We start from the raw sequence: 12,500 nt of genomic DNA, 5'->3' as shown, positions 1-12,500 counted from the left end.
TGATGATATTAATAGTTATAGTAAAATCAATAATAATGATCATAATAATAATAATAATAATAATAATAATAACAATAATAATATCAACCAAAACAACAATAACAATATAACAAAAAAAACAATAATAATAATATTAATAACAACAAAAACATTAATAACATGAAGAACAATTAATAAATGAGACATCTTATCTTTGGACTTCGACATCAAGCTCTATGCCTATCTCATTCTAGCAAAAGGACGTCGTGATATGACTCGGTGTTATCAGTCATTAATCCTAATCCCTTTTGATTTTTTCAAGGAGGCAGAGTGAACGCGAATACGAAAAATGTATTTTTCAATAAATCCCATAATTTACAATAAAATTACATGAACAAAAGGCTGCATTAGGAAAAAATAATAATATAATGAAATGAAATTGTCTGTAAAACACACACACACACACACACACACACACACACACACACACACACACACACACACACACACACACACACACTTCCCACACCCCACATACATCTTCCCCTCCCACCACACCCACACCCACACACACCCTCCACCTCCCCCCACACCACACCCACCCTCCCCCCACCCCAACCCCTCCCCCCACACACACCCTCCCCAACCCCTCCACCTCCCCCCACACCCACACACACCCTCCCCAACCCCTCCACCTCCCCCCACACCCACCCTCCCCCCACACCCACACCCACCCTCACCGTCTTCAGCCAGTATAAACACACAGAGGCAAGGAAGCTGCGCTCGGAGTCACCTGTTGTCGAGATCGGTGCGTGCGGCCGTGATAACAAGGTGAAGGCCTGATCATCATTGCATCCACGTCTTGCATCGTAAAGAAGGCGGAGAAAAGAAGAGGAAGAACGAAAAGAAGAAGATGAAGATGAAGATGAAGATGAATATATATATATATATATATATATATATATATATATATATATATATATATATTTATATATATTTATATATATTTATATATGTATATATGTATATATATGCATATATACACATATATACATATATAAGAGAATGAAGACGGAAGAGGAAGACAGCGTCGCCGATTGACAACGACAAAGAAGAAAAAAAAACAGAAGAAAAAGAAATCGAACAAAAAAACGTAAGGAAGAAAAAGAAGAAGAAATAAAACAACACGAAAAAAAGGCGAACAATATGAGGAAGAATGATCGAAAAAAAAACAGAAAAAGGAAGAAGAGAAAACAAAGTACAATAATAAGAACGAAGGAGAGAGTGAAAACAGGAGAGAAAAAAAAATTGTGCAACCGTTAGGAATATCGCTTGAGCCTCGGTGTTGATCCGTTTGAAGGCCACCGTTTCTAAATTTGTAAAGGCTTGGGATAAAAAGAAGAAGAAAAAAAGAAAAGAAAGAAAGAAAAAAAAGGAAAGAAAGAAAAAAAGGAAAGAAGGAAAAAAAAAGGGAAAGAAAGAAAAAAAAGAAAAAGAAAAGAAAGAAAGAAAAAGGGGAAAGAAAGAATAAAAAAGAAAAAAGAAAAGAAAAGAAAAGAAAAGAAAAAAAATATATATAAACAGAAACACACTGAATAACTTCGCTGAGAGGGAGGGACAACTGGAAGGAGGGAGGGAGGGAGGGGGGAATGGAGGAAGGGGAGGAATGAGGGAGAGGGAGAAGGGGAGGGAGAGAAAAAGGAAGAAGGGGAGGGAGAGGGAGGGAGGGGAAGAGAGAGAGAGAGAGAGAGAGAGAGAGAGAGAGAGAGAGAGAGAGAGAGAGAGAGAGAGAGAGAGAGAGAGAGAGAGAGAGAGAGAGAGAGAGAGAGAGAGAGAGAGAGAGAGAGAGAGAGAGAGAGAGAGAGTGAGAGGAGGGCGGGCAGGCAGGCAGGCAGAAAGATAGAGAAAAAAAATCCGAACAGAGACTTCCCCCCCCTCACCTCTTCTCAATACACCCCCAACTCCCCCTCACAACACCAGGCAGTCTTCAGACATATAGACTCGAGGTATCAATAACTGGAGTACATAACTGGTAAACTGGTAAACTGGTACACCTTCCGGGCCCCATTTTTGGTGGGGTTAAGAGCTAAACTTCCTTGACCTGTGCGTACCCATTGCCTACTGCGACCACCCTCTCCCTCTCTCACCTTCCACCCTCCACGTTCCTTTATTTATTATTGTTTTTATTACTGTTTCATCACTGTTCATCGCTGTTCTTGCTTTTGATAGTCTTTTTTTAGTAATGACTATAATGTGACCTTCTCATGGACAGTAATTAGAAGACTATTCAACGTGTTATATACGCCTATGCATATATTTCATTATCATTATTATAAGTATTATTCTGGGGAAATAATTTTTTTTTGAATCTTTAAAGACGGTGCAATAGAGGTGGTCTCTTTAGCCTGACCTTGTAGCGCCTCGTGCTGGAAAACGAATCATATTTTCGGGTCACTGCTTTGGTGACAATTCTTGAGCATAAGAAAGGATACTTGTTTGATGTGTAAAAAATACTCCTCTCACTCTCACTCTCCTTTTCCTTTCTCTCTCTCTCTCGCTCTCTCTCTCTCTCTCTCTCTCTCTCTCTCTCTCTCTCTCTCTCTCTCTCTCTCTCTCTCTCACTTACTCACTCACTCACTCATTCAGTCACTCACTCACTCACTCCCTCACTCACTCTCTCACTCATTCACTCACTCACTCTCACTTATTCATTTATACATTTATTTACTAACTACCGCGCACTCTCAATGTCTTTCTCGTCTAAATCATCTGCATATCTATAATAAGATTTCACGGCTGTCAGAGACTATTCTCTTTCTAAACAGCCAACACCACTATGCTTTCCCGGCCTTCCTTTCTCTAATCTCTGCCTCCCTCCTTTCTTCATGCTTCCTCCTCCTCCCTCCTTTTCTTCATACTTCGCCTTCCTTCCTCCCTCCCTCCCTCCTTCGCACCCTCCTTCCCTCCCTCTCCCAATCCCCTCTCCTCCACTCCCTCCTTTATCCTAGCTACCAAACCTCCTTCCCTTCCTCCCCGCCTCTCTCCCTCGCCCTCTCCCTCCCCCGCCCACCCTCCACCCCTCCCCTTTGGGCCTAGAGGAGCAAGTCATGAATATATAACAGCAATTATAATGGGATATATTATTTACAAGCTGGAGAACTCGCTGTCGAACACCAAGGTCCGGACGCCACTCGCGTTCGACGCAGTATATTCAGTATTCACACTGCTCTCTCTCCCCCCACTCTCTCTCTCTCTCTCTCTCTCTCTCTCTCTCTCTCTCTCTCTCTCTCTATATATATATATATATATATATATATATATATATATATATGTGTGTGTGTGTGTGTTTGTGTGTGTGTGTGTGTGTGTGTGTGTGTGTGTGAGGTATTGTGTTACACGAAGCACAAAAGCAAGTACAAGCAAACACACACACACGCAACACACACACACACACACACACACACACACACACACACACACACACACACACACACACACACACACACACATACACACACACACACACAGTATATATATATATATATATATATATATATATATATATATATATATATATATATATATATATGTATGTATGTATATGTATGTATGTATGTATGTATGTGTATATATATATGTATATATATATATATATATATATATATATATATATATATATATATATATATATATATATATATATATATATATATACGCAATGCAGTAAAATCTACAAGCTCGGGTTCCAGATGATCAGCTTCAACAGGAGATCCAACACCAAACTAGGCTAAACACACACTCCAAACTTAGAAAGCTCGCTATGTGTCCGAGTTGCATTCGTAACTCTATAATGTGTCCTGCCGGAGTCTGCTTGGCATTTCTAGTCTCGAACGAATCATTCTGTAATCCATACCTGATTCCGTTATGTTGCCGCCCGCTGAAAGGCTGTTTCTCCTGAATAATGTAACCTTACCTCTGTCATGCGGTTACGCTACTGAGTTTTACTAATTAACACACGGTATGGGTTATACGTCGTTTACGATAACCGAAGAGTTTACTGCCCATTGACCTCATTACAACTGGCAGATTTTAACGTAACCATTCAGAAATACCAGATTTGATCAGAAAATACGAACACACTCAGTACGAATACATAAACAGCGAGACAACTACGACAGAAGAGCGGGGGTTTCTAAGCGAATATAATTCCCGACGAGATCTTACTGCAGGTCTAGTCGTCATAGCATAAGGTTGAGGGATTCATCTGAGATTACGCAATACACGAAAGAAAGAAAGAAAGAAGGAAAGAAAAGAAAAGAAAAAAAAGTGATTCATTCGAGTCTCTCCTCATCTGCTTACAAAGTAAATCTCACTTACGGAATTCTGAAGAGATGATTAGAAAGGAGAAGAGAGGAGAGAAGAATGAAAAAGGAGAAGCCGGAAGAGGAGAGGTAAAAAGAAAAGAGGGGAGAGATAGAGACAGAGAAGGCGAAATAAGCAAGGAGAGATGAGAGAAAAAAGAAAAGGTGAAAGACAGAAAAAGAAAAGCAAACAGAAGACGAGACGAAAACAAAAAGACATAAAAACAGAAGAAACAACGAAAGACAGGAATAGAGAATAAAATGAATGAGAAGAAAAACGAGGAAATGGAAAGAGAGGAGAAAAGAGAAGGTAAAGGAAGATGAAGCAGAAAAAGACACTGCCTTAGCCTGGAATAGGCCTACAGAAACCCTACTGGCATATGTCAGTTAACCAGTGACCTGTAGTTTCTATTTTTAACATACCTTCGAAAATCATCCATTGTCTCTTACAACTTTATTCATCAACAAAAAAATATTCACAAAAATGATGCCAACTATTCTCATCTGAGAGATTATTTGCATTCTGGAAAAAAAAGTTTATTACTTGAAAATAAATGAACAAAAATGAAAATAATATTTATAATTATTATGGCAGCAATAATAATGATAACAACAAAAATAACAACACTAATAATAAAAATAACAAAAAAATAACAATAAATATAACAACAAAAGCAATAATAATAACGATAATACTAAGGATAACAACAATTATAATAAAAATAACAATAATGAAAATGAACAATAACAATATCCATAATTACGCAATATATAACAATAATGAATACAAAACAACAATAATTAGCATAGTTATATCATCATAATCATGAATCATATCACAGCCGCAATGCCAGACAACCAGAATGGACTGTTTTTTTTTTGTTTTTTTTCTTGTCTGTATATTGTTCGCGATGATGATGATGATGGTGATGATGATGGTGGTGATGAGTGGGATGATGGTGATGAAGGTGAAGGTGATGATGATGATGATAGTGATGGTGGTGGTGATAATTTGATGATAATGATAGTGATGATGGTGATCTGATGATGGTGATGATGATAATGATAATAACTAGGATGATAAAGATGGTAATAATTTATAATGAATCAGGTAACGGCAACTAATTACCAACCTCACGATAACGAAAAGGGAAACTGAAAAATGTAAACACACTCCATAGTCCATTAACGCGCATGAAATCTACAAGTTTCTCCGTGAGAGGCTGTCGATAAGATAACAAAACGTTGGCTTTCAAAATCCTTATCTGGACAGGATTTCGTTAGGATATATCTAGTACAATATCTGTATATCAGTAGAGAAAAAAGTGGTGTGTGGGTGCGTGCACGTCTGCTTGTTTGTTTGTTAGTTTGTTTGTTTGTTTGTTTGCTTGTGTACGTGCGTGTGTGCGTGGGTGTTAGCGAGATTGTCAGTAAGAGTGAGAGTATGAGTGAAAATGAGAGTGAGTGTACATGTGCGGTTAGTGCAAGTGCGTGCGTGTGTGTGTTTGCGCATATTTGTTTTCTGTTTTCTTCACCCATTTACCAAATAGGGAAAGAGAAAATAAACAAAACCCATTTTTGGAACAATCTTCCCAACATACTTTGTAAAAGAATGTTTCATAATTTAGACGAATGACATTAACATAATCATACATTCATGCATAAGGACACACACGTAAACAGAAACACATTCAAACAGACAAATACATACAAGCAAAGACAAACAAACACACACAAAATACCCCCACAAAAAAAAAAAACACAAAATAAACGATAATACACAGACACACCCATATAGGCCTACACACCCACACACGAAAGCATACACACGCACACGCCCATATACATAAGCACGTAGGCCTACACCATCCGCCTCCCTGAATACCTTGAAGGAACTTACCTTAGTGTCCCGCCGAGTGTGGCGACGCCCTCTGCCATTCACCTTGCACGCCCGCGCCTACAGTCCAGCCGCGAGTATCTGCATAGTCCTTGCATAGGTAAGGTTGCACAACGAGAGTTTCACTGCACTTGCAAACACACACACGAGCTTGCTTAAGGTTTAAATGGAAGGCACAGGGAGCAAGTCTTTCTCTCTCTCGCCGGGAATATACCAATCGCCTTATCTTATTCTTTCTTTCTCTCTCCGATGTGGACCGTCGCATTCCCGTGCTAGCAGCTAGTCGGGGCTGCTAGCGCTAGTCTTGGGTCGCTGCCTGGAAGGATACGGCGACACTGTTTCAGACTTTTAACTCAGACTTGCATCCGTTCCACATTCGCGGGGAATCGGATACAGGCAGTGATTACGCAGATGAAAAAGGAGGGAAGGGATTAAGTTGGGTGAGAGAGAGAGAGAGAGAGAAATAAAGATAGAAAAATAAAGATAGAGAAATAAAGACAGAAAAATAAAGATAGAGAAATATAGAGAAATAAAGAGAGAGAGAGAGAGAGAGAGAGAGAGAGAGAGAGAGAGAGAGAGAGAGAGAGAGAGAGAGAGAGAGAGAGAGAGAGAGAGAGAGAGAGAGAGAGAGAGAGAGAGAGAGAGAGAGAGAGAGAGAGAGAGAGAGAGAGAGAGAGAGAGAGAGAGAGAGAGAAATAAAGTGAGAGAGAGACAGAAAGAGAGCTGCGCGTCGCCGATTCTAACAAATTTGCAGCATGATGAGACAAGGTGAGAAAAGAGCGAGTTTTTTAGAGAGAAAGACAGGAATACGAAAGAGAAAACAGAAATAAATAAAAGGAAGAAAACCTGTACAGCGCCCAATCCAAAAAACAAATGGCAATCATCCATTGAGTATCCGATCAACAAGTTCCTTATAAATCTGCAATGGATAACCTTGTCCCTTGTATGTTAAAACAGGAGTATTCAGTGATTCTATTACGAAAATTTAAACATAACTTTTCAAAAATATAAAAGTCCGCGTGACTCCATTTCCGTCCGAATTCAGGAACAAAATGATCATAGTCTGGTCTCCATTAGTTTCTTTATCATATCTTATTACTTCCCTTTTTATCGTTAATCATGGTATTCATTATTTCTATTATTTTAGCAGCAAAAACACAATCGGCATCTGCAAAAAAATATAGGGTCCAACGTTAAGCTTGCCAGCCGTTCCGAGATTCGACTGTCGCAATGATCATTGACTGTTCGCTGCCATAGTATTCTTTCATTGATACTATTTCGTTCACATGCTTTTAGTTTTTATTTACTATGTTCAGCAGAAGAAACAGTACACGGATCTCAAATCAAAATTAGGCCAAATCGTTTAAAGCTGAAGCGGAGAGAACGCATTCGCAATTCTCGAGCGTAACAAATTGAAATATCGTGCGCGCTTGCCTAGAAGGCTATGTAGGATGAGAGGGAGAAAGAAAGAGATAGGGTACAAAGAAGAGGCAAACAAAAGAACCAAACAAGGGGAAGAAGCAGGAGATGGAGAGGAGAGAGAGAGAGAGAAGAAATGAGGAAAAACAAGAGAGAAGAGAGAGAGAGAGAGAGAGAGAGAGGAGAGAGAGAGAGAGAGAGAGAAGGTAGAGAAGAGAGAGGAGAGAGAAGAGAGAGAGAGAGAGAGAGAGAGAGAGAGAGAGAGACAGAGACAGAGAAAGAAAAAAAACAAACCAAACACAGAGAGCACAGAAACGACGCAACACGGAAAAGGGACTAAACCCGCAGGAGGCACAGAAGGCGGCCCACTGCCTCAGGTTAAAAGTAGTTACACAACCCGCCATCTTCCCCGGACGACTAGGAAGCGATGGACCACCTGACGACCCGACTCATTAATTAAATGACCACGTTCTTTCCTTACTAAAAATTGTAAAAAATTCTCTTCTTGAATAACAAACAAGACAGAAGTAAAGAACAAGAACAAAAAATTATGATAATAATATGATAAAAAATATGATGGTGATAATAATAATAATAATAATAATAATAATAATAGTAATAATGATAATAATAATAATAATAATAATAATAATAATAATAATAATAATAACAACAATAATAATGACCACGTTCTTCCCTAACAAAAAATCTTGAATAAAAAACAAGACAGAAATTAGTAAAAAACAAACAAACATAAAAAAACTACAAAAAACAGACGTATCATAAACAAACAAACAAAATTTGATCAAATAAAGAAACAAGCAAAAAAAGTAAACACAAACCCGGGTACCCCACCGCACCAAGACAACAACAACAACAAAAGCAATTAAGACACCCATCGACCTTGAAAAAAAGAGTGGCGTCATTCACAAAGCTATCGCATCAAGGGTGATCTTGGCGCTCAGAAACACCTGAGCTGAGCGAGATATCTCCCTCCATCTTCATCTGGAGTCGCGAGGTGGGGCAGAGAACCTGCTTGGGTGACGGGCGTGGGTGCTGGGAATGGGAATGCGAATGGGCGTGGGGCGTAGGTGTGTGTCTGTTGTTATTGTTGTGGGGAGTATAGTGCTGTTAGAAAGAGGGAGGGAGGGGAAGGGAGAGAGAAAGAGAGGGACAGAGAGAGAAAGGGAAGGAGGAGGGGGGGGGGGAGGGGAGGGGAGGGGAGGGGAGGGGAGGAGGAGGAGGAGGAGGAGAAGAAGGAGGAGGAGGAGGAGACAGAGAGAGAGAGAGAGAGAGAGAGAGAGAGAGAGAGAGAGAGAGAGAGAGAGAGAGAGAGAGAGAGAGAGAGAGAGAGAGAGAGACAGCTGATGAAGTAATTCCAGCATTAACAATAAAATAAATTGAACAAGGGCGCACAGGTACCTTGCACTAAACATCCTATCTTTATATACATGACACAGAAAATTGCAAAAGAACCCGCACTGGGGTAGGGGGGGGTTAGGGGGTCGGAAGAATTGCAAGAGGATCAAGGTTGTCTGTTGCTGAAAATTCAAGGAAACAGAGGAAAGTCACTGATGATGATGATGATAATAACAAAAACAATAATGTTATAAAAACGGTAATCATAATAATAATAATAATAATAATAATAATAATAATAATAATAATAATAATAATAATAATAATAATAACTAATAATAATAACAACAATAACAGAAAACGATGATGATGTTAAAACAAAAATAATAATGTTAAAATAATAATGGTAACCAAATTAATAATAATAATTATAATAATAATAATTTATTATTATTTTATTATTATAACAACTAAATAATGATTGCAACAATAATAACAATGCAAACAACGATGATGATAATAATGTTGATAACAAAAATGTTATAATAATGGTAATAATAATAATAATAATAATAATAATAATGATAATAATAATAATAATAACAGCACTAATAATAACAATAAAATAACAACAACAGCAACAATAATAACAATACAAAATATGATGATGATATTAATAACAATAATAATAATATTATAATAATGGTATCATAATAATAACAATAAAAAAATAATAATAATAATAATAAAAATAACAATAATAATACAATGATAATACTAATTGTCATTATTATTATTGTTATTACTATTATTATCATTATTATTATTATTATTATTATTATTATTATTATTATTATTATTATCATTATTATATTAATAATGATAATGATAATGATAATGATAATGATAATTATCATTATCATTATTACTATTGTTGTTATTGTTATTATTGCTATTATTATAATATGATTATTATTATTGTTGTTGTAATTATCAGTTATATTATTATTATTATTATTATTATTATTATTGTTATTATTATTATATTATCATCATCCTCTTCATCATAATTGCTAATATTATTGTTATCATTATTATATAATGATAACGATAACAACAACAAAACAACAACAACAATAATAATTATCATTATTATTATTATTACTATTATTATTATTATTATTATTATTATTATTATTATTATTATGCTAATAAAAATATATAATAATGATAACAGGCCTAGGAATAGGAACAGGAATAATAATAATAATAATAATAACAATAATTAATGAAGATGATGATGATGATGATGATGATGATGATAATAATAATACAAAATAAGATTATGATGATGATGATGATGATCATAATATTAACAATAATAGTAGTAATGATGATAATAATAATAATAATAATTATTATTATTATCATTATTATTATTATTATTATTATTATCATTACTATCATAACAATAATATTAATAATAATAACAAAAATAATCACAATAACAATAACAAAATACCAACAAAAGCAATAACAAAAAACAAACAACCATACCTACAGGCAAACAAAACAAAACAAAATAAAGAAGAAAAAACACCCAGCTACTCTCTCACGCCCCGTCACACGCCTACTGATCTCAGCATGCGAGAGATGACACACAGCATATTAAATACCCCATGACAAGGAGTGTCAGGTGGCACTGGCAGACTTTATTTTGGCATTCGGGTGTCTGGGGAGGATGACAAGAAGGTGCAGGACAGAGGGACGCAACCACGGGAATGCCAGTCTGTCATGGTAATAGTTGTTATAATATACAGTAACGATAATATTATGTAATTCGTTGTAGGAGTAGGAGTAAGAGTAGTAGTAGTAGTAGCAATAGTTATAGTAGTAGTTATGGTAATAGTAATTGTTATAGGAATAGCAGTAGTACTGCTGGTACTAATGCTACTATTACTGCTGCTGCTGCTGCTGCTACTACTACTACTACTACTACTTCTATTTCACTACTACTACTACTACTACTACTACTAATAATAATAATAATAATAATGATATGATAATAATAATAATAATAATAATAATAATAATAATATCAATAATAATAGCGACAGTATTACTACTACTACTACTGCTAATGATAATAATAATAATAACAATACACCACCACTAACAATAATAATAATATTATTATTATCAACACTAACGATAACAACAAGGATGATGTATGATGATGATGATGATGATGATGATGATGATGATGATGATGATGATGATGATGATGATGATGATGATGATGATGATGATGATGATGAGGAGGAGGAGGAGGAGGATGTAGAGAAAATAAAAATAAGATTTACATTTCCGAATGAAAAATACAGCAAATCAACAGAATGAAACCATCATATCGAGAAATGTTTGCCCAGTGGAAAATCAATAACAAACCAGCAATATACTTTCTTTTTTTTAACTCTTATCTATATACCTGTCGCTGAGGTAAATCAAGAGAGAGTTACATAGTTTTCTTTTCTCCATTTCCTACTACTATATTCTCTGAAAAACAAGTGTCTCTCTCTCTACCAGTCATCGGGCAAGAGAAGATGAGGAAGTACACAACCCATTTTAACACCCAGTAGATAAATGTCACTTGAAAAGATTCTAAACAAATATCACAATATAATACCCTTTTCGATTCACGGTATTCAAACACGTATCCGTCATCAGATGAAAAACAAACTGATCCATCAAAAACAATAATAAAAAAAAAAACAATAAATATATTTCTTGAAAAACACTTCAAACAAAATTTGAGGAACACGTCAAGGCAGACACACCACCGCCTCTGAGAGAGCGACGATCGCACATGTACTCTACTTGGCGTCTCGCACACAACTGATCGGCAAGTTTGTTCTGCTCGGAAATTAAAGAGTGCAGGACAGTTGCCAAATGTCCTTAGTTTCTCTCTCTTCTTGTGTTTTCTACGATCTTAGAAATGCCATTGTGCACGTAAATGCCTGATTTCGTAATACGATTTGTAGCATGACCGATAAGTGGTATCTAAAATTCAAGAGAAATACTTCAAATTTATCTTTATTTTATTACATGGCAACTGAATTCCAGAACTATCCTTCATCTATACATTGAAAAGCAAAATGCACACTATTTAGCATCTTCTTTTATCCCCTCCGCAAAAAAATCAGTACAGAGTAATTAGCGGTGAGATAATAAAAAAAAATAGCCAGGGAAAACAGAGGGTAGGTCTCGATCTGGCGACAACTTCAAACACTTATCGGATCAGCTGTTCTCTCGCCAGCTGACTGTGACGTCACTACTACTGCTACGTTTTGACATGTTGAATTTTGTGGCAAATGACAAAAAATAAAGGAAAAAGTATTAGCAAGCATCTTAACGATGATCTTCTCCTAACCAAATCATATGTATATTTCGAAAAAATATTTGACTGAAAGTTGCACAAGAAATGT

General features: G+C 36.3%; 1 protein-coding gene across 1 annotated transcript in view; it reads right to left on the bottom strand.

Moving 5' to 3' along the window:
* The window catches only part of LOC119577689, a 70,468-nt gene extending 58,556 nt beyond the window's left edge, over positions 1 to 11,912 (bottom strand). Inside the window, exons 1-2 of the mRNA XM_037925246.1 lie at positions 11,853 to 11,912; positions 6,241 to 6,553 (exon numbers count right to left, since the gene is read on the bottom strand). The gene's annotated coding sequence lies outside the window, so the exon portion shown is untranslated. The remainder of the gene's footprint in view (positions 1 to 6,240; positions 6,554 to 11,852) is intronic.
* Positions 11,913 to 12,500: the final 588 nt, after the last annotated feature.

This window comes from Penaeus monodon, chromosome 10 (assembly GCF_015228065.2).
Source record: "Penaeus monodon isolate SGIC_2016 chromosome 10, NSTDA_Pmon_1, whole genome shotgun sequence".
NCBI lineage: Eukaryota > Metazoa > Arthropoda > Malacostraca > Decapoda > Penaeidae > Penaeus > Penaeus monodon.
This window is presented reverse-complemented; position numbering and strand designations above follow the sequence as displayed.